This window comes from Acyrthosiphon pisum, chromosome X (assembly GCF_005508785.2).
Source record: "Acyrthosiphon pisum isolate AL4f chromosome X, pea_aphid_22Mar2018_4r6ur, whole genome shotgun sequence".
Lineage (NCBI taxonomy): Eukaryota > Metazoa > Arthropoda > Insecta > Hemiptera > Aphididae > Acyrthosiphon > Acyrthosiphon pisum.
This window is the reverse complement of record NC_042493.1, coordinates 50,368,204-50,395,354: the sequence shown is the minus strand read 5'-3', so window position 1 is coordinate 50,395,354 and position 27,151 is coordinate 50,368,204. Positions and strand designations below refer to the sequence as shown.

Here is a 27,151-nt window from a genome sequence, read left to right as displayed (position 1 = left end):
ATTGATGATATTTAATAATGATATTAAAGTTTAACATCACTAAACACCTGTTTACATACACTACGACACTATACAGTGGAAACCAAAGTCTAAAACATACTAAGCAATTACGGTGTTGGAGGTGGTAGGGAAATTCCCTCTTGGACCCCCCCCCCCATTTCCGTGGACCCGCCACAGGGACCATAGGATAGAAGAGATTATAGATTTAGGATTGGTTACCACTGTCGTCCCTCCCTGTCAATCACTCCTGCTAGGTTACAAATGGTAAACAGTAGTTTAGTGTACACTTTGCATGCTTACATAAAATTTGATTTACATAATTATTTGAATGACGCATAGCACATGTAATGCACTGCTGGTATTACAATTTATTATATAAATAAAATTATAATAAAGTTTTTTCTCAATTAATATTATGAAGATAGAATATTATGGAAATATTTTTCATGGGACTAGCAGCTAAGGATTGGGTATGTGCTTATGCCAGTGGCAATATTGTTACCACTTGGAGGAACTACACACAAAGTCCTGACATTTGGAATATTAGATTAGATGTAATGTTATGGGCTTACTTAATTATATATATTTGAACTTCAGGGATTCCTTGTTTATGTATTATAATTTATAGAAGTCATTCTTGTATATGGAATATAGATGCCTATATTTTGTAAACACGTCATAGTAAAAGTTGTCTTCAATAACAAGTTATAAATTGATTAAATAATATTATATTGTTTATTACAATAACAACCTGTATAGGCGCATAACGCATGATTAGGCTTAATCTATTTATGGGGGTGCCAAAATATTTTAATTTGGAGTTTAATCGGATGAAATGCAGTGGTTCGTTTGAAACGATTTTCACGGTTTAGGGAGCAGCGAGTTCTGATAATCCGATGGTTGCAAATTAGTTAAAAATTAAATATTAATAAAAAAACTAGTTATGCAGAAGTTACAACTTGTTTGATCACTGTAAATGTGTCAGCGTGCCTGCATTTGTAACGTATTATATTTACTGATCCGCTCTACACTACGCTAGGCGGAGTTCCATTTCTACAGACAAATGTTATTAATTGTAATATATTCTGAAAACAGCGGAAATTTCGTTACGAATTTCAGTAGCACAACTGAATCGAGCTCGGTGCAATGTGCGTTGTTTGAAAAATGTAAGAATATACATAATATTGCATTAGGCAAACTTGAGTAGATATTTTTAAAGTATATCAAATGTGGTAGTTTCTATGAATACTATATTATGCTTGTTCAGTACCTAACTATATTATATTTACCTAAGGTTTTTCATACAAAAATTAAAAGTTTCATAAGAATAACTTCATTGAAACATACTTTTTTATAATAAAATATAATGTATATTATTCAATAGCAATACAAGTTACGTAGAATATTATTTTTAACCAATTGAAATGTAGAAAGTTGGAATACCACTTCACATGCGAATTACATACTCATGCACTAACATGCAGGCTAATCAATATACATATTATATATATTTTTAAATCGTGAAATATACATTGCAAATATACAGTATAATGCCATATATTATCGTCTATGAAATGTATGTGGCTTCATCCATATGACCACCATAAAGAAAATTATTTCAATACAACTATATAAATAATATGGAGAGGGTATAAGTATTATTAATAATAATTGTCCATGCACACTTTCTACGCAGGAACGTGAACACGAGAACAAAAATAAATCATCGTTTTAAAACCAATAGCTTCCTTGCTCCACTTTGATCTGAAATGTGTTCCCATGCATTCAATGTCGGATTACTGAACTACCTCTGAAATGAGGCTTACGCTAAGTTCGAACCCGGCTGTGTGGTTTGCGATACGGAATTTACAAATGACTTAAAAATGAAAACTTTAGTCGAGTTTCCAACTAGTCGTAGAGACTTTCTCTTGCAAAGTTTCCGTGCCCGGTTAAAGAAAGTTTAAGGAAAAATTCACATTTTTTCCACAGCAAAATTTAACGGATATCATTGAGCATTATTATCGATCTGGCAGGTATTGTAACAACGGCGGCATCAGTGTGGGTGATTCGTATTATAGTAATAATAATAATATATCGAACACATGCGACCATAAAAATAAACGCGAGCCGTTAAAACAATTACATCAAACGCACGTGATGATATTTGTCCATCGGCATCGTCAATTATTTATACCGTGCACACAATATGTATTATTGTAACAGTATATATAATGCTATTGTTTACTACTAATAATAATATAGTTCTATTGCGAAACGCGTATGTGTGTTGGCATTTTAATATAACTATCATAACTATCGCCACATTAAATGTTCAATACACATGTCCGTATTTATTTTAGTGTTTACGGGAGATATTTATCGACGATAATTATTATTATAAAACTGCATTTATGTGATAACGTGGAATCGTAAGCGCATATGCCCAATCAAAGATGTCGGGGGGAGTTGGTAGTGAATCACCAAAATATAATATCTAAATACTCGTCCTATAACAATTTATGTGTTTTTTAAACACGTTAATGGCTGACAAAATAGTGGTGAAAAAAACACCATTATTTAGCCCTTCAACTTCCATGGAGTAATAATAATTGTCTAGTTACGCACGACGCCTATGATTATACGTTCTTATTCTGTTCGTGCCTGTGTTTGGATTATTATAATAATGCAATACCATTAAAACAGTTGGGGTTTCCAGAGTTCGGTAACCACGTGCCCACGTCCAAGTACCTACGTATTTAATAATAATTATTGGTATTAACTTACTTTCGGAGTCATTATTTCCGAGAAAAAAGTAATTTATTATAATACCATTAGTCGTTGTTTTAATTTGAATATGACTATATAATACACGTAGCGTGCGTCGGTCGAATAAATAAGAGTATTTTAGACTGGTCAGACCTAACCCAAAATTAGGTAGATAGGTACCACTGCCGATACAGCTAGCTCTGCGCTGCGAGGATGCGTTTATGCGTTTATGCTAAAAACAAGGGAAACAAAAATGTGTATCCCAAGATAGATGGATTGAAATATTTTAAATTTATTATGTGGTCATCGGGTCCTAAAAAGTAGTGTATTCAGGAGAAAAGAAAAAGTATTATTATTATTATTATTTAATTTATGGTTCCTACTGCCTGGTCATTTAATAAGATAAATAAATACAATAAACAAATGAATTAAGTCATTGTCTGCGATCAAATGAACAGTCATTCGAATTCGATCGCTGTGGTATCACAATAACATCATACTTTGTGTCTTGTGAAAAATAGTTAACTAAATAGTCTAAAAACTAAATAAGTATATTTTATTTATTTTTTAGCTTAAATTGTTTATTACACAATCTATCATTTTTTTTTTTTTTTTGTATAATAAGTGTAAGTTCTTTGGAGTGGTAGAAAACGTTTCGGTATATATCAGTAATATTTTGCGACGATTACACATGTGTTTTTATATTTATGCGTCACTGGATGATATATAATCGATGTGATTGCACGTAATGTGATATTACGTAAATATTAACATACCACACAACAAACTTGGAACTTGTATTGCGTGATAGTTGTCAAAAGTATACAATTAATTGGAGAAAAAAAAATAATAATTCGATTGTAATTTAGTTTTATATTTGAATATTCAAGAACCATTTAAAATCATATTACCTATACTTATATTGTATAATATAGTACGTACGTTTGTAATTTTAATAATAATAAAAAAGTAATTTAGAAAATAAATACATTTTACCAAAATATCAACAACTGAACCCATTATTAAGGCACTGTAGCGCCACCGGATAACAATAATATAATGTTGCGTAGGTACCTAGACCGTCGGCGTGGCGTGGGGTGGGAAAAATAAATAAATTAAAAAGAAAACCTTTAAGTTAGCGGAAAAGTCGTTCGGGAAGCAATTGAATTTAACGGCTATCGAAAACGGTCGTTAGCGGTCCGAGAAAACACTGCTGCGAACGGGGTAACACGTTGCACAAGGCTCGACACTTCATAACACACAGCCCACACATCTAATCGGTTTCGAATTGTCTGCCGAACGCTAATGACGCGCTTATACGTGTCCGTATTTTAAATCGCATACGCATTGTTAATCGCGTGATTCGATGCGAAACGTGAAAGAAACGTCCGGAACGATTAACTTTTGCACCACAGACGTTTTCTTTTTTCCCGCGCACACCTGCATCGAAATCCGAGTACGACGACGATGCCGCCGCCGCGGTATCTGGACCGATATTAAGAACGACGAAATCGATTTAATGGCGGTTTGAGACGAAACTGCAACTTACATCGTAGACACAAGTTGGGGTAAATGTCATTCATAACACCCTGACCCCCATAATCTCAAATTTCATAGACTTTCATTACATAAGCTATATTTGGCTTACAGGCCGATATAGTGTTCGTTTGGTATTTTTTATTTACTAACTGTCCCACAATAGGTTAGGTTATCTGTATCAGAGATTTATTTTTTTTTATAAGATCCCTATATATTTATAAACAAATGTTTATACCATAAATATTATCTGCTAACTATTATAATAGTACTATAATATGTGACCCGATAATGGCCACCCTATAAATAAACAAAAAAAATCGCATGAGCTACCTATTACCCAAGTAGGGATTAAAAAAAAATATACACACTCTAAATCTCAAAAAATCTATTGTTATAACTTTTTATGCCAAAGATATTAAAAATATGCAATGCGCCCCCGAGTAACCCACCCCATCCCCAAATATTGCTTATGGACTTACTGCAGTCGGATGGTCGGTGACCACAATGATTATTCTTTAGGTACATGTAAATTTGTATGAGATCCATAACATAATCGCCTCACTCTACACGCGTTTCGATTTTTATTTATTCGTATGGCGACATGTTTCGATGTCCTCAATGCGTGTGATATTGTCGCAGTATTATTGCATTTTCAATCTCGACGTGATAATCACAATAATAATATGAAGGACTAAATACGTTACCGATTCATCCGGAGATTTGATCGTTCAAGACGTATGCGTTCAATATAATTCGAATGTACGGCGTAGGTGTATGTGCATATATATTTCATAATATTCAAATCTATAATATTTTTACGAGGATTCTCGTTATTTTACTACTTGGTAAAGTACAATCTTTATTCAATTTTCAATATACAGACGTCGGGTTGAAATTTTGTGACGAGTTTTTTTAATTGTCCCTCTGTAATAAAAAATGTGTAAACAGGAAAAAATATATTCATGCACACTATTACACACAAGTGTAGAATCTATAATTCTACACTTGTGTAGAATTGACAAATACGTCATAAAACAAAACTGTCAAGAACATCAAAACTTCAAATTTTAAAAGCGTAGGTGTAAATTTATTAAAATATATAAAAACATTAACTCAGATAATTGTCTTCTTATCATTATTGATATGACCTGCTATTAGATTATATTTTTTTTCTTCAAATTCAATAATGCATTACATATTAAAATATGATTAAATAAGAATTTTTCAAGAAAATATTATGCTGTACTGCACAGTGTATAAATATCTACCTACTTATTGTGTATAATAGCATTATAATGTATTTTTACAAAACCTTATGTATGCAAATGCATTTTGTATAAGCACAAATTATGTGAATCAAATCCTGACCAAGCTTATTTCCTTCTACGAAGTTACATATAAAACATGCATTTAATGCATAATAAATGCACAGCTTTTGTGATAATACTGTGCATGATGGCAAAAAAGAATATATATAATTAACTAACCACATTATGTATTTATGTCTTTAAGTAATCACAATTTCGATTTCAACAAATCTTTTATTATTATTATTTACTTTTTCATTTAATTATGACGATTAATGTGTTTATACGCCATAATATTATTATAACACGCACAAGAGACGGAATGGACAATCAATTTTACGTAATGAGATATTGATGGGTTTTTCCTTGTAATACCACCTAGACGTGATTTTTATCGTGAACAAAATCAAATACCCCCGCAGGGTAGTAGAACGTGCGCTTTTCTACACACAGTTGGGGAAAAAGTATACACGTGATTTGGAAGGATTAGCCACGGTTCGAGACTTCGAGGATAGACTAGTTGATAAGTAACAAAATAATCTCTTCCCGGGGGTCGTTTTAGAGTAGGTATATAAAATATATATTAGGTGAACTTTTCGATGTCCCTGTAAAAAAATACAAATTATATTGCATAATATACAGCAGGTTGATTCACCAAGTATGCTCACCTACCATTTTATCCATTAATTATGCATTTATTCAAATAATTCTGATTTTTTTTATTAAATTGTAAAGTTTAAATATCATACTTAGATTTTTAATGAAGTTTAAGAAGTGTCCTGAACAAACTTCCTTTGAAATGAGAAGCCCTTTGTTTGATGTAAATTGGAAATTCATTTTTTTTTCAAAATGTTGATGTATCATTAAAAATATTTTAAATTTAAACGTGTAGTTCTTAAATTATTTAACTAAATTAAAAAAAAATAATAGTTAACAACAATAGTTGATTTAGAATATTATATAGGTATCACTATCACTATATAAAAAGTAAAATAATAATAAAATGTAATATTTTTGTCAAGGATCAATGATATAAAAGTACAGAAAATGTTTACAAATTATAAAATTCAGCATGTATACATTTTATTTTTATAGGTAGTGATTATTATAATAATTGTATTCTTATATTATAATAGTGTCTGTGTAAGCGAAATATAAACAAATACGTGTACGATGATTTTTCGTGGTTAGACATAATATTGTATTTCACCACAGACTGTAAATAATATGCTCAGATGTTTATAATGTGCATAAATAATATTTGTATATAACTCGACGAGAGCAATAAGAAAAATAAATAAATGTAAAATAAACTTTTGTTTCACCTTTGTAAAAATATTTTCTAGACTAGGTATGTGATATATTATAATATAAATACATTTCGTTATGTTTACTGTCACATATTATTGTTTGTTTGGTACGTAAAACACGTTATGCGGATGCGTATTGAGTGTTTTTAGAGTGTGGCATTTAAATACAATTTAAATTGATTAAATTACATACGTTATACAAGTTATATGTGTTTTTCTTGTATAATAATAGATCCTCGAACTGTTTGCCACGTACATTATTTTATGTGCAAGTTATAATCTGAAGATGGTACACCCACCGAATATTTCCCTACGCAGTAACACGTCATCGTGCGCGTGACACAAAATATTATATACTGAGGGCGCCATTACAAAGGGGTGGATTTAAAAAACAAAATAAAAATCAAACAGTTGTTCAAATTAAATGTTAATTGAGCTTACAAGATTCTGTAATAAGTGTAGTTTATGTATGGAATACACCATCAATTATATGCTGGCCATCTCCACGGATTTGTAGACGTCTTGTTAAAACATTTTCTGAAATTTTGGAATACTCGTGCAGTCATCTGATGTGGAATTTCCCATTGACTTATTGATGGTTTTAAAAAAATTCTGCTAACACTCGGTGACCAAGGCTGCCGTAGAAATATTTCACAAACATTATTTTATTTTTTCTATAGATTCTAATCCACCGGTGATTTAAATAATTGAGTGTTCGAATAACATATATTATAATGTTAATCAGGGACATGGTTCAATGTCCCCTTTACCCCTACGCCGAACCTTGCCTTGGACCAAGACATGACTAAGATAACTGTAACTGCATTGGTTTTCCAACACAACAAAACGGTCAAAAGCCCATCCATTTATCACCACCCATCGATGAGTAACACCTGTTCCAATTTCATATAATATTATGTTAATAAATTACTATGGTGCACCCTGTAGGGTATAAGAGTATCGTGTAGATAAAACAGCTACCTACGGAATTTAATAATAAATTCCAGAGCCAACTGCGTCGTTAACTTACATTCAAGAGCTAACTAACAGTATATTATTATATTATGTTCGTAGACGTGAGCCACCTACACGCCGATGTACCGAAATTGCATATACACCGCGCCAGTTAAAATATATATAATAATTATAATATTATAGTGACATTATTTGGTAGGTATTACAAATGTTATACAGAATAACAACTAACCATATGAATAGTATTGTTTAAATGAAAACTAGTACATTATAATATTTGGTTTCGTTTTCGCATGATTGTTTTTTTTTTACTTGGAAAATATACAAAAGATGTCGTATGTTATTATCATACCCAGTTTTCTTCATGGATGACATACGCGTATTTTATTACCATTTTCCATTTTTTTTTTTTTACAATAATATTATGTTATCGATATGTACATAATACATAGCTATAAATAAACTAGGTAGTAAGTTGCTTGAAATTAGTAAAAACAGATGATTACATTTTGTATTATATTATATATTATATTGTATAAAGTTGTAAATATATTAATCTAATATAATATATAAAAGACAAACAGTGGTTCATCCGATTTCTATAAAATTTGATACAGAGATAGGTTAGACCTTAGGGAAGAAGATAGTCTACATTTTGTTGCGAAAAATCTAAATTTAATGAGATGTCCAACCCGAGGAAGTTCTCAAACAAGGCTTTTAAACATGGTTCTCGAGTTCGAAGTTAGTGTACAAATTTCAGTGGAAAAATTGTTCGCATTGTTTTTTTTTTTTTTTAATGTTTGTTAATAAATGGTTGCTATTGGTTTTAACAATTATAATTACTATTATTAATAATTGCAATATTTTTTTCTTATTTTTCCTTTTTTTTTTCTTTTGTATCTATACCGAATGTTTGTTTTTTTTATTAATCGGATTTTAGTACCTACGGTTAGGTTAGGTTAAGTTAGGATTTTGTATTAATTGATTGTATAACTTTGATACTTTAGAGTTAAATTATACACTTACGCACCCACCACGCGGGGTCCACTATCTACCGCAGGTAGATTGCCTCCATGATTATATAATACTGCTCGCATAATCACAAAAACCTAGCAATAGCCATGTCAGCTAGTTTACTATATAATTGCGATTCCTGAGAGATATATTCATACATGAGAGACATAATTACTATTACTGAGTGCACAGATGTATAAGCAACTGTTCCCAACTTACTGTAGTGCAATGAGGTCTACAAATTTAAAAATTAGCTAATATGGAGTGAAACACATTACTTTCGTAGTTTCGTGATACATAATAAAATATTATGCATGACCACACCTTATAAAAACTCATATTACTACAATAGTATGAAATGTATAATACAAGTGATTTATGCGTTCATAATAGGTAAGCTGCGTCAAAATATCGATTGCAGCACAGGTCCTGAATTCGAGTGAACCGAATATATAATTATATTAAATAGTTGTAAAACAAATTTCGTGTATATTTTTAAAGCGTCGAATGTGAGTCATCAAATATGCTTTATTCCAAATAAGGCAAAATCATCAAGTTGATTCACCAATCATGCCCAGCCCCATTTTGATTTATGGAATTTATAAGTGAACTTAAGGAACTTTTTTTCAAAACACTTGAGTTTATTATATTACGTAACAATGTGTCGATATCAACTTTTTTAAAAATGGGAATCACACTTCTTCCCTGTAAATTGATAATCAGATGACGTGTTTGAAAAGGTACACTAAAAAAATATAAGGAAAAAACACAACTATAATATTATAATCAATATAATATAAATAAGAAATAAATATAATTTTGTTTCTAATTCGAAATCCTAATCAACGATTTTTCAGTTATTTAACTTTGTGTACTATAATGTGTCGAATATTTAAAAATGATTGTATTTTACATTAATATATCAATATTTTATAACTTGTAGAAACTATATATGAGTATAATATATTATAATATAAGTTCCAATTTCTATTTTTAAAATAGCTCTGTTCATAACTGTAATAGATCATTAGTTATTCGTACGGTTGACAAGAAACATTTTATTTACAGCTCTATTATGTCTCAATGACAACATGTAATTTTGTTATATAAAAATAAAAAATATATTTTCATATTCACACCGTCACACATCATATTAAGTTCGAACCAATGACGTCGCTGATGATAAGTCAAGTTGGTGAATAATTTGTCAAACAAAAAAAAATTCTCAATCGCATTATTTTTGCGAACAAGTCATTTCCCGCGTCGTTCATTAACGATTTCCGGCACACTGAACCCGCCACTCTGTTATTAGGTACTTGGTCGGTATTATAATATAACTATATGCTATATAATATTATGTACTTATACGAAATATACACTGCACGATATTATGTTTTCCTAACCTTGGCTCGGACATTAATATATTTGATTAGAACTTGGAAGAAACAGCAACGTTATATTATTATCGTCTCGTGTCAAAACGAACTCGCGCGAAACGATTTAGAAACCGCAATTTATCAGATAGCTTTTCATCCACACACCGACCGTCATTTTCTTGGCCGATTTAGCAAAGGCACGCAGCTCGTATTACTGTAGTTCGATTTATGTAAATGACGATATTGTATAACGCACAATTGTGCACACACACACACATCGCTCGCACCACGACGACAGCAAATAAATTACTTTATACATAAACATATACATTTTTTTTATCTATGCTCGCACGCCATTTTAAAATATACACCTTAACGGCACTATATAAGATGGGAAAAGCGGTTTTTTTTTTTTATTATATTTTTTTATTCACACCGATTCGATACATTGTGATCGTCGAACCCACCGCACCCACCAAACCAAATCTCGTCATGGACCCATCATCCGAAATACGCTTGTCAAAATATAATAAATTATAAATCGTTATTTGTGTGTGGTTTGCTCCGGAACACACTCATTTTTGAACGGAGGCTTTTTTTCTTTGTTCGTCTACAATACTAATCGCAATTCTCCTTTTTCCATTATGTATTATATTATTGTATAAATTACAGCAATACATACTTTACTTGACGTTAAATATAGAGGTAGGTACCTAACGGCATTATATGATATAATACTTTATTATAATATAATACGTATAAGTGTACGAGCGGGAATGAATGAGATTTCACTCTGGGAGGATTTGATCAATTTGAAAACGCAATTCATGTAGTAAAATTGAGTTTTCTAGAGCTACATTTTGATCCATAACATTTTTACTGAATTTCAACTTTTTATTTGTATTTATTTTTTTTTTCGCAAAGTAAGTGTTTGGAAGCCGAATTATATGGACTATAAAAATACATTTTGAAATTTATAATTCATATATACCTACCAATTTAATATTTTATTCTAAACCATTAAAGGATTTCAAGAGAATCGAAATACCAACTTTTAATGTTACAATAGCAACATAATAATAATTAACAACAGCAATTTATACATCTACGAACAGTGAGACGGCTGCACAGGGGCCAACGGTAACCCTAAGTCACCTCCACCACCACCCTCCTTCTCCACACACTATAAAACACGGTCGAGGTTACGTTGTCAAACTTTTGCAAGCGTTTGTCGTCGACTCAACTCCACTCGGTACACGACACTTGTTCCGAGACATGAAAACTTCATTTCGGTAAACGTCACCACGTCACGGGTACGAGGACAGTGATATTATAACTGAACACTGCAAACACAATGATGTTATATTTTATACGTACCTGCCACCCGTCTCTAGTACCTTATGACATACACAGTTGGTGCATTGTTGTTGTTGTTGCTGTTGCTGTTGTTGTTGTACAAGCCTTGTGACCACCACGTATATATTATTCTATAGCTAGGCGGGCCTAATGAAAACTTATTTCCGTACTTAATACGCATATTATGTTGTAAGAATGGTTTTCATGTGGAGATGGGACGATGAGAAATGCAAGTTCGTTTACTGTAAAATCAAATCGTTTATGCATAAAATCGAAAGACTTGGTGGCACGATCGTACAATTATGTGGTATTATAATCTATCGTGATAATAACGCCTTACGGGATCAGCTTGTATATTCTACAAGCTGATCCCGTAAGGCGTTGCCAGTGGATTGGCCCCGTCTTAGTGTCTTACACTCCTTCAAATGTAATTTACACAGATTTCTAACACGGTCATAATATTATTTTGGTGGTTTTGACCAAAAATAAAGTACATGTCCAGTACTATGTTATATCATAATAATGGTTTTATTTTCTATAACCTATCACAATTATATTATATAAACACAGTGAAATATAAAAAAAATCGTTTTTCGTAATTTGAAAAATACCTATGTGGACCTCGAATATGAATTTTGGGAAATTCTTTCTTAGTTCTCATCTACATGGTGGTACGAAGGTACCATGCAAATGTAGTCTCTATCACAGTTATAACTTATATATGTATTGTGATAGCTATCATAAATTTGACTGTACGTTGATTAGACATCATTCAGTCAGGACTTCTTATAATTTATATAACTGTATACCTATTGATTTTGAAATGAAACAAAATATATAAAAAAAAGTAAACTAACTACAAATACAGTAAACAAGAATCTCCTAAATTGAGCGTCACAAATCTCATTCGAGTTGTGAACATTTCTCCGTAATGTTTGGATGGATCGATACTGTTTTTACTGTAAGCTTTGATTTTTAGAAATATTTAGATCATTGATGCAATACAAACCAGACAGAAGACCAAACTGTTATTTTAAAATAAACTATTATGAACAATAATAAAACGTTTTAATCGAAAATCTATTTCATTATGGCTGTTTAATAATATGTATACAATCTAAATACTATAAAATACATTTATTCCATTAATCATAAAATATATTCTTTTAATTTCGTGGGTCCGTTACTTCTGTGTCCCACACTGGACATAACTTTTACGAACACGAACAATGTATTATAATAGCAATGTACTATAATGCATATTGTGTTGCCTGTCGACAGTCGACCTGTTCGAAATATGGATATAAAAGAGTCGTTGTCGTCGGTTTTTAATAATTGGCACGTTTTCTGGACGACACGGCGGCGTGTTCGTTGGCAGTTTTACTCAAGAGTACCTTTATTGTGTATATCTATATATATATATATATTATTGCAGTATTCCACAGTTGAGTAGGCTCGATGAAATTTTACGTCAAGATGGTTTTCATTATTATTTTTTTCCTCCATTTTGCGCTCGTCACGAACAACTCCGGCCAAGTCGTTGAGTACCACCTACACACCAAACTACTCATCTTACGTGTTCCACTCGTCTATTAATTAACTGTAATTCGAAACACCGTGAACCTGCTTTACACACAAACACACACACACACACACACACCATAGTACCACAGTGTACATGAAAGTCGTTTGCGAAGGAGGAGTAGTTGAGCTGTGTTTGAAGTGAAAAAAAAAAATTAATAAAAATTAAACGACGTTGAGTGACCTACGCGTTCTCGGCGACGATCGAACCACGACACGCGGCGTTTATGACGAAGAGTGTGCCGAGTAACGGCGGGAAGGTGGGCTCGTTATATCGTCGACGTTAAAAATCGCTCGCCAAGCCAACTCTCGTCCATCGCACAAGAGTGTTGTACGGTGGGTGGGAATATATATGCGGCTAGGTAGAAAAGTCACGTCCACCGCCGGCATTGCGTGTGCGGTGTGTGTGTGTGTGTATGTGTGTGTGTGTGTATATATGTGTGTGTAAGTCCGTCGAGAGGGCACTGCGACGACGACGGTAATGGATCGTCGGCGTTTTGGGGTGGTGGCGCCCGGGGCGCGGAGAGAGGAGAAAACCTTTTGTGCGGCGGCTCGGGGATAAACCGTTAAAACCCGGTTAGGTGCTCCCTCGACACGAGGATACATAGCTGTATATCAGTGGCGGTGGCGGCGGTATAATACGGGCTCTGTGCAAGGAGTGGCGGCGATACGTCAACTGCTGCCGCTGCCGCCTCCGATCCTTCCGCTCTCGCTCTTGTGTAACCTTTTCCCGGTATATAATATAGGACCCGCCGGCGGGTTAGTGGCGACCCCCTCTGTCCCCACTTTCCGCCACAATGCTCCATATAATAGTTATAATAATAATAATAATATCGCTCACACACTCGCCGAGCAGGGTGACACGTAAGCCAGGAACGGGTAAAAAAAAATTCATTATAACACACACTGTACGCGGAAAGTAATCGAACGATGGAGTCGGTAAAAAAAAAATTTTCGTTAAGTGCTAGGAAGACCCGACGACGAACATTCCACCAAAAACGATATTTTTTACCGTAGAGATTTTTCCACAACACTCTTGGACCGCTCAATATATTATATAGACGTCGTATTGGCTGTATAGGTATATCTACACGATAAAACGATCAGTCGTTTTGCACGGACTGAATTGACGACTCCGTCAGACTCGATAGGGAAATCCGTCCTCAATTCGGTCTTTACTGAATTTTCCTAGTCAAAATTCATAATAATTTAATACGTATGGTTGGCGGTTACGTACGATAGGATTTACACGTAAGGTGTTCTTATCTCGTTCTGGAGCTTACGTGTATTGTTTTGTATAATACACCTTTATGAAATAAGTTATATGACTTTTGCCACTCGCTGACACACTGCCGCACCACATTATTATTCCAACACTATTATAATAATATAGCAACGTGATAATAGTATAATATGCTATAAAATCTACTTGTGCCACCCCAGAAAGCGGTAGGTAATAAACTATATTATGCGTAGGTATGACTAAAATCAGTTACACCGTTGATAATAATAATAGCTAGGTTACACCGAATCGAAAAAATGTTATTGAATACTTGAACAGAAATCATTATTTTTAATTTATTAAAATAAATTATTGTTCGTTTAAAATTTCAGATTATTATGTTTAATTAGATTTTATTAAAAAGTAGTTGTATAATATATATTTTAATATAATGTTTAATATAATATTATATATTATATATAATATATATTGCTAAGTACTTAGTGTAAAATATTGCATTATATACGGTAAGATATATTGATACAAAAGGAAAATCTAGAATTGCTCTTTCTACTTAGGTAAGACATCCTATCAAACAGCAAGAGTTACTTATTTAAAAGACGTATGATAATAACAGAAGTTAAAAATAAAAATACAAAAATATTAAAATAGAAAACATTTTTGTGTGTAGCTTTAAGACAATAGAAGGATATGTTTTTAGATAGTAACTTATTCAATTTAATAATATAAATTATATGAATACATTTTTTCCTATTATAACTTACTCTAAAACCAATGTTATATTATATAATTTTAAAAAAAATAGTAACTTTACAATAGTACAACTTAATATATCATCATCGGGAATCATATAGATACTTTCAACCAATCTGTATGTTGTACTTATTTGAGGGTATTTTTAAATTATAATCAATTGTTGATAATTTTAACATAATATTGAGGAGGTTTCATCATATCAATAATCGATGTTCGTTACATATTATATCACGCATAATTTATATATTAAACATTCATGCAGATATACACACTGGTCTGCAAAAATAAAGGCATGACCCTTTTGGACCTTTTTTCCCCCTGTCCGATCACTGGGGCGCCATGACATATTGCTAGTGCATTTAGGTAAGTAAAATATTATATTATAAAATAATACATGTATATTATATTATTTTATATAGGTGCCTACTACCTATAATTTGAAACGCAAAGTAGCCTCAGTGCACAGGTACTAAATACGCATAGAGCCGTTCATAATAATATGATGGATAGTGTGTAGTAATAGTGTATAAAGTCCACAGTGTACTACATAACGTCTACAACTGCTGACATACAATTTCACAGCTCTTTTCAATCATATTCCGAACGGGTAGGAAAAAAATTGGTCCTAAACGCTCTTTGTATATATTATTATGGTTGACTGCTGCGGCCTACCCCTGACAACCTCACGCGCTCAACTGCTGTGCGTCACCGATATATCGTCACGATAACTTTAGACGTATTATATGTATATATATTATTATAGTACAATATATCATTTTAATATCGTAAGAGTGGTATATATGTGTATGGTAAATTATGTCTGTACACGAACGACGGGAAAACCATAATATTATAAATCGACCTCGCACCGGGACAGTGCGCGCGCGCGTGGCGTTGACGACGTTGATGATAATAATAATAATAATAATAATATTGCGACACACACACACACACACACCATGGCGTCATTACTCCTCGTTATGTACGTTCAGTGTCGACACGTCACCCGGTTAGGTTTTTTTCCGTCTCCGTCGCGGGGCCTAATTTTTTACCATTAGCATCACCACCTCCACCGCAAGCACTGTTCGCCCGCTACTGAGAGAATTCGCGCAATGATAATCCGACGTCCACGCCCTTCAAACCCTCCCCCCTCCCATCATCCCAAATTCTGCTGCTAGTATGCATATATATATATATATATATATATTATTGTTATATACACACACACACCGTTCTTTCACCTCCACCTTTACGACCACCAGCCCTCGTCCGTCGGGTCGCAGTCTTTAAGATTTCCATGGCGTGGAGGGTGCAATGGATGTGTGTGTGTGGTGTGTGTGTGTGTGTCTATTTGTGAGTTTGCAAATCATGATAATTTACGAAGACGGGCACAGATATATCATTACGCGCGTTTGATAGTGTATACATATATATTATATATAAGTGTGTGTGGGTGTAACGAAATTACCACGGTGCACGCCGATTTTGTTTACCTACTCATCAAACGCACGCCGCCGGGTCGTTAATGCCAAAATATATACAATGACATTATAATATTATATGACATTCGCGCATTTTCCAGTAAAGTCCAACCCACAGCCAACCCTCGCCGCAGACGTTGCGTTTGTCGCGGTTTTCGTCCCTCGTCCTCCGCCCCTCCGGCCACCGCGTCGTCACGTGGTTCGGCCACATAATACGCGGGTAGGTACTTGGTACGTACATTTACGTATGAAATCTAAAGGTGTATTACACGCACATACACACATACACACACACACACACATATGACTATATATATATACTAATTTACTAATCCGTCGAGGAAATCTATTAAATATTTTTCCACTTTTCCGACGCACGACTCCTGGTGTAAAACGTATTTCGCCACGAGTGTTTCGAGGTTTGCAAACGCATAATAATATTATGATTATGTAATGTACCATTACGTGTAAAACAATATAATATTACACGCGGTTAAGACATATAATATTATGCTGTTGGACTAGCGTATTGTAGCCAACGGTCGATATAAGGCCTACGACGTTTAAGACGCGCTGGATCGCACCGCAGGCCGGAAAAGCGGTGCGTGGAAAAGTTGTGGTGCTGGTGGCAGGATGGTTCGCCTGGCGCCGAATAAAATAATATTTTCGTTTATTTAATACGTGCACTGAGCGCCGGCGAGGATCGTCATAATATATTCATAAGTCATATAACTATAGCGGCTTGCTGAAAACGGTATGTCTACAAACAAAAATTTTCGAACAAATATAACGTTCACGTCTTTGGAAAATTAGTATGTACACTGCGACCTAGCTAGTCCTACACGGCACAAACGCTGGCGATGGCTTTTCGTGTATGAAATAACCCGACGCGTAATAAGTCCAAACCAGCCCGAAGAGTGTTGCGATTTTATTTTTTTTCACATACCTATATAGCTTTTCCCAATGACGCGACGATATTATTACAAGCGTAGCTGCAATATTGTCCGATGGCTTTCGGGGCAGTTTTCCAGCAGTTTTTCTCAAATATTGAACAAAATACCCATCATCCGGTGATATTGTGATCGTATAACGATGATGCTATCAATAATATTAATAATAATGAACGCCCGGACATATTATTATAATATTAATATACATATAATAATTATTATACGCGTGTATATTCTGTTTTCGCTTTGTGGAAATTCAGAATACAAATTAAATAAGTTTAACCGTGCGTACGAGAGGATTAACTACTGTGCGGCTCACTCTCTCTCTATCTTTCTCGGCACCAACAACAATAGCGCGTACGCTATACTTTATCAATGTAAACACGCGCTATCGCGGTCTCAGACACTGCTTCGGCTTTAGAGTTCCTGCTCGACGATGTATGTTATACGTATATATTACTATTATTAATAATATTATTATTATTATTATTATACACGATACCGACACAAACTCGCAACGTATCAGCGTGTATTATAGGTACACGACGATAATATATATATATTAATTTATATCTACTTAACAGACATATATAATACGACTGTTATCAGATAATATTAATTCAAGTATAACGATAAGAACGCCGCGTGGTTGTGTGCCAGTCGACAGTGGTTGTTCGTCAATATTAAATTCGGTATCCGTACCCCAAATAGATCGTTATTAATTAATGGCGTAGGTTGACGATAGACACACAATAAATTAATGTAAGTACGCAACGTCATTATAACTTGCTTCGTTCTTAAGAGAAGCTGGTAAAGCCTATAGGTCTCGTGTTTTTCGCTTAGACTAGGGTTCTCGAATTAGAACAAAAAAAAACTAATAGGAAAACTTAAAAACTAATACTATTTCAATAATTTAAAATTGTATGTTTTATACAGAAATAACGAAGGTATATCTTAGAAATGTAGTATCAATATATACTTAATCCGTACCGATAATAAGTAAACAACTATTACGGTCAAGCATATTATTATCGCAATGGAAAAAATATAACGGGACAAAACCATCGAGTTGTACCTACAGAAGTAGTACTTTTAGAAAACCCAAGAGCTTTTTTTTGTTCCATGCCTTGTTCACGATAGCCTTGATTTTCTTGGAGCTATTATAATGGTTCATTACAGCTGCTATGACTTTTTTAGGTACAATTCAATTGCATTTTTTTCCGCTTCTACCGAAAGATGCGTACCATTCCCCCAAAGATCATTAATTGTATTAACTATAGTTACTAAACAGCTAATGTGAATTTTAAAAAAAGTATGTGTACTGAAATTATTGTAATTCTACATTTATGTCAGGCTTCGAATTTATTTTTGGTCTACGAGTATCGGAAATCCTAAGGACAACACCCAGGTACTAGTTATTAGCCGATTACGGAGTATACAAAGAAATTGAGTATCAAGCACGTCAATCCATAATTGTAGACAAAGGCGTAATATGATTTCGCTCGATTAACGATACGTGACGTATCGCGGACATCGACACATTCATAAATATTATAATATAGGTTTGAATGGGACATGGTACCTACATCATCATCGAAATGCTCGAATGTCGTGTATCAACAAACACCTTAAGTGTAATCTACCTTTACATTAGTATCATGCCCATATAATTTATACAAATCGCAAACACCAATATAACTCGATGACACAACTATTTGATTATTCGCGATATAGTATTAAAATATAGTGTCATAATATCTCGTTCTTATATTGTGGTAGGTCGCTTACTAGTTGTACGCATAAAAAAAAACTAATGAGAATTATTTCATTAATATCGTATGCGACCGCCGACCATAATTTCACGCAAACTTTGAAAGATCCGTGTACGTACCGAGTTAATGTTGTGGTCAATCCACCGATGCCAAATTTACACTTCTCTCCACCCGAACATCTGAGGCTATTCTAGTCTGTTGTGTAAAAATGTGTTATCAATTATTCACGAGAAACAATATTATACATTTCAACATTTCGTAATAAATGATATCTAATTAACGACATCGTGTTAATATAAACACGAATTCTACGAAGACACAGACGCATTGTTTGTAGACTAATCAATATAGTTCGCAATGAATACGCTGATGTGTGACCACATCATCCGTAAGTGTGATAACCAAGTGATTTAATATTATACCTAGGTATATAATGCTACAATAGTGAAATACGTGACATCATAATGTACGTAAATGCTAAATTAATATGAAATTTAGATAAACAAGTGATGCGCACTAAATCCATCAAATATAGGTAACAATAATATATGAACCAGAAATGTTGTATTTAAGTTTTGGTCATCCCCTTTGTGTGCTCCAAATTACCTAAGTTTGGGAATTGTTCTAGCGGCAAAACGCATTACCGATCTTCGGTTTGAAAATTGCCTATCTGTACTTATACAGAGTTCGATAACAACTTTGTCAACTGACCCGAAAAATATTATAATAATTACAAATAAAAATTCAAGTATACAATTAAAATTACAGTATAATAGAGAAATTGCCCAAAACACTGTGGTATTAAAACTTTTCGAGCATATAATCAAAATAGTTTCTGCGAGAGCCGAGAGAAGCGACCAACAATTTTTGTATAATCGTAAATAAGTGAAATTTGGTTCGCAAACTTTATTTTCCGCTTTATATTTTTTTATGTATTGTTACTTGATTTGATTTTAACAGTCAAATTGCAATTGTTCCGAGCACAGTTATCAATTGTAATATAGATTATGATATAGAGTAGAACAGTAGATGAACAAATATTAAAAAAAAAAAAAAAAAAAATGGTGCACTACACCGCACTTAAAATTTTTGATTGATAAAGTCATGGTGAAATTGTCTCATATATACTGGTATATTCACAGTATGCTCACGCCCCTTTTTTAAAAAAATGTGGTTACTCTCAATTAGATTTTTGCAAATATTAAATATAATTATTAGTTATTGAGCATATTATCTTCAAGTGATTGATATTTTTTTTGTACTACTTAAGGAGGTCTAGTGGAGACACAAACTACTGTTTTTTTTCTAATGAGAACCCTCTTTTCCACTGTTAGTTATTTAACGGATAATCTTTCTAAAAATAATGACGCATTAAAATCAAAATTTAAACTAGTTGTTTTTTCAGTTATTTTACTTTGTGTACTAAACTACTAAGAGTAATAGGTCCATTATGGTAATTAGTTTTATGGGGATATGGAGATTTTTAAATTTTAGTGATTAATAATAATCTACCCCCCCTACATAATTTGTGAAAATGGTCCAATTATAATAAATAATAGGTTCAATATTAAATCTATTTTCAATTTTTTTAAAATCAATTTTAAGGAATATTATTCTTAGTGCAAACATCTGAATAACTGAGAAACTACTCGTTCGAATTTTGAAATTGACACATCAAAATATTCTAAAAATTATCCATTTAATAATTTACATAATGAAAAAGGGGGTTCCCATTTGAAAAAAAAGAATCATTTTATCACCACAGGAGTGTCCTTTAGTACGACAAAAAAATCATGAATTTGAATAAATTCATTATTAAAGGAAAAACAGGGGTGAGCATTTTTGGTATATCAGTCTGTATATTAAAATATGCCTCTATTCATGGTATTTTGGCTTAGGTGTGCAGTATTGTCGATCAATTGTTCCCCTCTTCATCTCGACATTTGTACGTTATTACTTATTTGATCCATTTTGCACGTCAAACATGACATGTTATTATTTTATTTTTTGTGATTCCCTAGTAAAATGATAAGTATGGTGCCGCAGCGTTCTGGATAGGCGACTTAACTACACCTTTTTCACGCCCGTCTATTTGCTGGTGTTACTAAGTTTGTATATTTTTGTAACGATTAAAAAAAATAATTTATTATTTTATTATGATAAGACACTATATTATTATGATCACTTGTTATAATTCCAACTCGACTGATCTCTTACTAAGTGACTTATGTGATAGTGGGCCACTTTCCAACAATTGAACACTCAAGCGTTCTAAATCATCATTTGTCCACACACTTTCATTTGTATATTGACGAGAGACGACAGCTATTCTTAGGCAGTGTTTTAAGTCAAATTTGAAGGTTACAGTCGCGAGGACAACGATAACGCGTCAATAATCTTCACATAGTTTGAACAACAGCATGCGGGTCTTGCACCCTGCAAGCCAGAGCCGCTCGTCACTGCAGCAAAGCTAATAAACGTCAAAGTACGGAGGTGACATACAGCACACACACGCACAGGCTATTGTAATGGAGAGGGTGGCGCGAATATTGCTATTCGCGGACGACAAAGATTCGCCACCGTTCCCAAGTCGTTATTATTATTACTATCGTCATCTCGCTCATCCGCCCTCCCGCTGCACTGCCACCACCCACCCACATACTTGACCGCCGTCCATAACCCCGGACTCGTATGCGAAGTGCATAATATCATGTATTATCGTTATACTCGTTATATATCGTGCGAGCATGTGGGTGTCCTGCGGCGTGCACATGTACTTAGGTGTGTATATATATATATATATATTACGAGGAACAACCCCATAACCCCACTCGGGTGTGTGTGTGTGTGTCATAGTTGACCGTCGGACGCGCAATCTGTTACGGCGGCGACCCGACAGTTTAATCTGCCGTGCGCGCGCGGCGGCGGCGGCGGATAAAACCGCGGGCCGTCGCACACCGGTCGCCACTGCGTGCGGATTACCCCGTTATTGCATTAATGCCCCCCCCCCCCCCCACTCACAAACGTGTTTCGCACCGATCGCGCAGAGGAGTTATGATATTATACGTATTATATATTATATTGTGTTATATTATACGCGCGAGGCAGTTAGCTGTATACATTATTAATGTTATATAATGCGTGTGGGAGTCGACACACTATAATATAACATTATAGATTTACTTTACGGCGGCAACAATATTATCGTCTCTATATTATTATTATTATTATTATTATTATTATTATTATCATTATTATTATTATTATTATTATTATTACTATTATATTCACTATAATATAATAGATAACCTCCCAGCCCGCCTCCGCGACCGGCTGTCGATATGCCGCCAAATGCGTTATTATTATTATTATTGTTGTTGCGGCGCGTCTACGCGTAAATATGGCGAGAACGCGACGGCCCGCGAAAACAGATTTCCCCGCAGACTTCGATCAGCCGTCGCCGCCACATTCATATAACGTCTGACTAAATAATTATTATCATTATCGTCATCAATAATAATAATATAATAATAACAATAAAAAAGATAAAATTACTTACAATAAACTTTAATATTATAATACAATACATACTTGCCATACTTGTAGTATCCAGTCACTTCTCCAAAGAAGTTTCATTTGTGGGCAGGCTTTGCCACGGTACCATTAAATTTAAATATTTTATATTTGGACTTTCATTAATACAGACTTCCAATACATTGCCATAATAAAATTATGTAAATGTAATACATATTATAAATGACATGAATATAAGTCTTAAATATAAATATATTGTGATATTATATGCACTAAATATAATGGTATTATATCTGAAATAAGTGCTCGATTTTTTTTCTTCTAATATCACTCGCCTGTTAAATCATAACATCAAACCGTTTATTATTATCTTACCAGACAGTATATTGAGGTGTAGTTAGCACGCCGACGCTTGTGCTATTACAGTGCTATAATATAACTAATGCTCATTAGTTATCATATTGTTGATAGTTCTGCACGCATAATGATAACTTAAAAATGATCAGTGAATTAAAGTGTATGTATTTTTTAAGACTTTAATTACTAGGTAGTAGGCAATAACGATGTAAAGTTGAAAACTGGTCAGTAAAAAATATCATATAACATCTCAGGTACCACACGCTGACAAGATATTTTTTTATCAAATAATAATATCATTCATCGTATTATTTATTTTACGAACAGGCCACACAAGGGCCAATTTTGTTTTTATTATCATTATTAAATATTATCACTTACTTTTTAGCCGTCATTCTTAAATAATAAATTGCATTATTTCGTGTTTTATTATTATTTATTTCCATTAGATATAGATATTTGTTAAAAACAAGAAATATTTGAAGCAGTCATCACCTATGTGATAAATACACAGTTATGATTTATATTATTGCCACAAATAAGATTAAATTAATGATCGACACACTAAAATGATTTCAATATTGTTTAATTTTTAGAAACTTTTGTATTTATGATTAATCTACGTTTGAATCCAATTAAATTCTATAATATAATGTACTATGCAGCTATTTTCTGCAAATTCGCTTAATCCATAGATAGTTTCTAAAAAAAAGAAAACCAACAAATAATTGATAAACAAATCTACTGTGATTGAAACGTGCATCGGTTAGTTTCGAAATTGAATTACTGTCTTGTTCCGACCAAAGTCAAATAAACCAAAGGCAGTTGAATTTGATCTAATTCAATAACCCTATGGTTACGGTCACGGTGGTTCGTTTCAATATAATAATTTATTTACTTAGTGTTAACCAACGTTACAGAACGCACTAAACATATTTTAATATACGAAAGTCATGTATATATTATACAATGTACATGGTATATAGGTGATCGGTGAAATGTCTCCAATCGCGATCGGTCCGCTTCCGCGTGAAAATACTATTCACTCCGCGAGTGTATAACAAAAAAAAAACCTGATCGAAAAAATACATCGGCATTGTTTACCCCTTGTATTTTTTGTAAGTGGACGTTTTCGTTAAAACAGGACACGCTGAGTGGGTGTAGTGGAATTTTGGTGTGGGTGTGTGGTAGGGTAGAGAAATGAGAGTTGGCAGTTGGCGGAGGTTTGGGGGAGAATGAGTACACATCTCACGCGAACACATGCAATCGCGTCGTTGTATAGTCAGCGGCGGCGGCGGCGGCGGCGGCGGCGGCGGCGTTGTAACAGTTCCCTTCAGAGTCATTTTCCAGATGGAAAACACTTCCGTTTCGGGAAATAAAAACCAGATAGACGTTCATTCGTATTGTGACACTGAGCGCTTTAGTCGTCTGATGCAGACAATGTACCGAGCCCGATAATAATATCCTCGTACATTTTCCCTTTTTCATTCCGAACGAGAAGGATGATGGGCACTACCAGTGTGTGTGTGTGTATATATATATACGCACACACTCTCACATTATATGTATATACAATATTTATATTATGTGTATCACAAAGTCATACTACACGCAGTGACGGCGGCCCCCTCGACCCGTTCGTGAGACGTTTGTAGAAAACCGGGAGCGCGGAATAAATGCAAATCTCATTGGCGTCTATTTTAATATTATTCCAAAAGTGGTTTGCGCGTATTTATGTTTTGTGCTGTGTGTGTGTGTGCCGTGGTTGAAAGAAGAAAACCCGACCACTTTAATATTGATAATTGCGAGACGCCGGAGCTGCAGGATTCTAGCACGAGCGTGAATTACGCGCCGCCGACGCCACTACCGCCGCCACATTAAACGACCCTGAAAAGCAGAAATATTATTATTATTACCACCGTCGTTACCACCCGTCATAATAATATTACCACGCGCTGTGAACAATGACCACGTAGATGGTATAATTACGCGGCGGCAGTAATACACGCATGACAATCTATGCACGGATGGCGGAACGATAGGTTCCTATAATGGGTACTCGAAACAATAGTACACATGTCATCTGTTTTTTTTAGTTAGATAGGTATATAATTATTGTGTAATGAAAACGAGAGTTGTAAAAAAAGAACGGAAACGTAATAATTGGCACGCTAGAAAAAAAAAGCTCGACTCGACGTGGTCTACCGGTGTAGTGTTTTGTTTTCATACGGTCGGCAACGAAAAACGGTATATTTGAATTTATAATATAGCTGGCGTATTGGGTCACACACTTATATATTTTTTTTTTTTTATAATACTGTGTAGGACGCTCGATAAAAAAGTACCTTGATACTGTCAAGGCAATAAATTTTTCGGTTCACTTTTGTTTGCTGTAAACTAAAAAACAATGTATACCTATTAAATTAATTAAAAAAAGGTTGCTAAACACTTTATTGGGTAAAAAAAAACCGTTTGTCTTGAAATAATGAAAATTGATTTGGTAAAAAAAATTATTATTATAATAACGAGGTTAGGACTTTTGTCTCTCTCCCTAAAGTACAAACAATATTATTTTATGCCTTGCTTTTAGACCATATCTGAAAAGAATCATCATAAGGTTATTGGAAAATAAAATTCCAAAGTTGTTTTCTAAATATTGTAAAATAATTTAAACTTCAAAAATACATTATTTTTAGACTGATTTAAACGGAAAAGTTATAATTTTGTCATGAAGTGAGGTAGTAAATAATATATTATGTTCTCGTCATTGAATAATATAAAAACTTAAAGCACATTTTTATTTTATTTTTTTTTATTTTTTTTTTAATAATGGTTCCTACTGCCTTTAATTTATTTTATTTTTCCAAACCAATTAATAAGAGTGTAACTTGACGGCTAACATGATGTATATGTGCGTATTGTACTTGTGTAGGTAAGTTGTTAGCCGTGTGCGTGGATTATTATTTCATTCGAATAAAATAGCCTTAAATTAATTAAAAATATGAACAAGTCGAATCAAATGAGTGGAGCGTTTGAAATAATGTGAAAGCATGTAGTAAAAAAATAATTGCTTTTTATGATTTCTATACTTAATACTATAACAATAAGCATTGTTTTTATTTGATTTTAAACATACTGTAAAATGGTAAAAATAATATTACTATAATTACTTTAAATTTAAGTGAATCAGGTCACTAAATAGTCAAAAATTTGTGTTAGGTAACGTAAAATACCATAATGAATATTTTATTCGACCATTTTATCGTATACGTTTTAAAAGTGTTTATATAATTGTAATATTTTATTTAGTTATTAAATATGTTGTATAATAATATTATTAAAAGTATTTTACCCGGCTCGAGCGCCAAGAGACCATCTTAATTATAAAACCCATTGTTTCTAGACAAACAAATTAACTCTAAAAATAAAAAACTACAACATTTAAAGCAGTGTCAATGGACATTGGACACCTACTGCAATTAAGCCCTGTTTATGATTTTTTTTGTTTATACAATACATTAATTATTGTGTTTAGTGTACCTAAAGAAAGTGTAAGATATATTTCTTAGTGAAAAAAAAAAAATATATATTTGAAGTTAGAAAAAGCGTATAAAAGTGCATAATATTATGTATTTAGTAAAAAAAAATATTACTTTTTTATCAATAATTCTAGCAAGTGTATACGATCGTTAAAAATCTCAATTGCTAGTTTATTATATCAACTGAAGAAAAAATATCATAATATATAATACATATGATATATATCAATATATATTATATATCAGCTACTTCGTTACTATATTATAAGGATCGAGTGAAAATTCAGCTTTCAGC

At 33.3% G+C, this 27,151-nt stretch overlaps 1 protein-coding gene across 1 annotated transcript in view; it reads left to right on the top strand.

Annotated features, from left to right (window-relative positions):
- The window catches only part of LOC100166234, a 567,258-nt gene that overhangs the window by 274,338 nt on the left and 265,769 nt on the right, over positions 1–27,151 (top strand). The window lies entirely within an intron of this gene.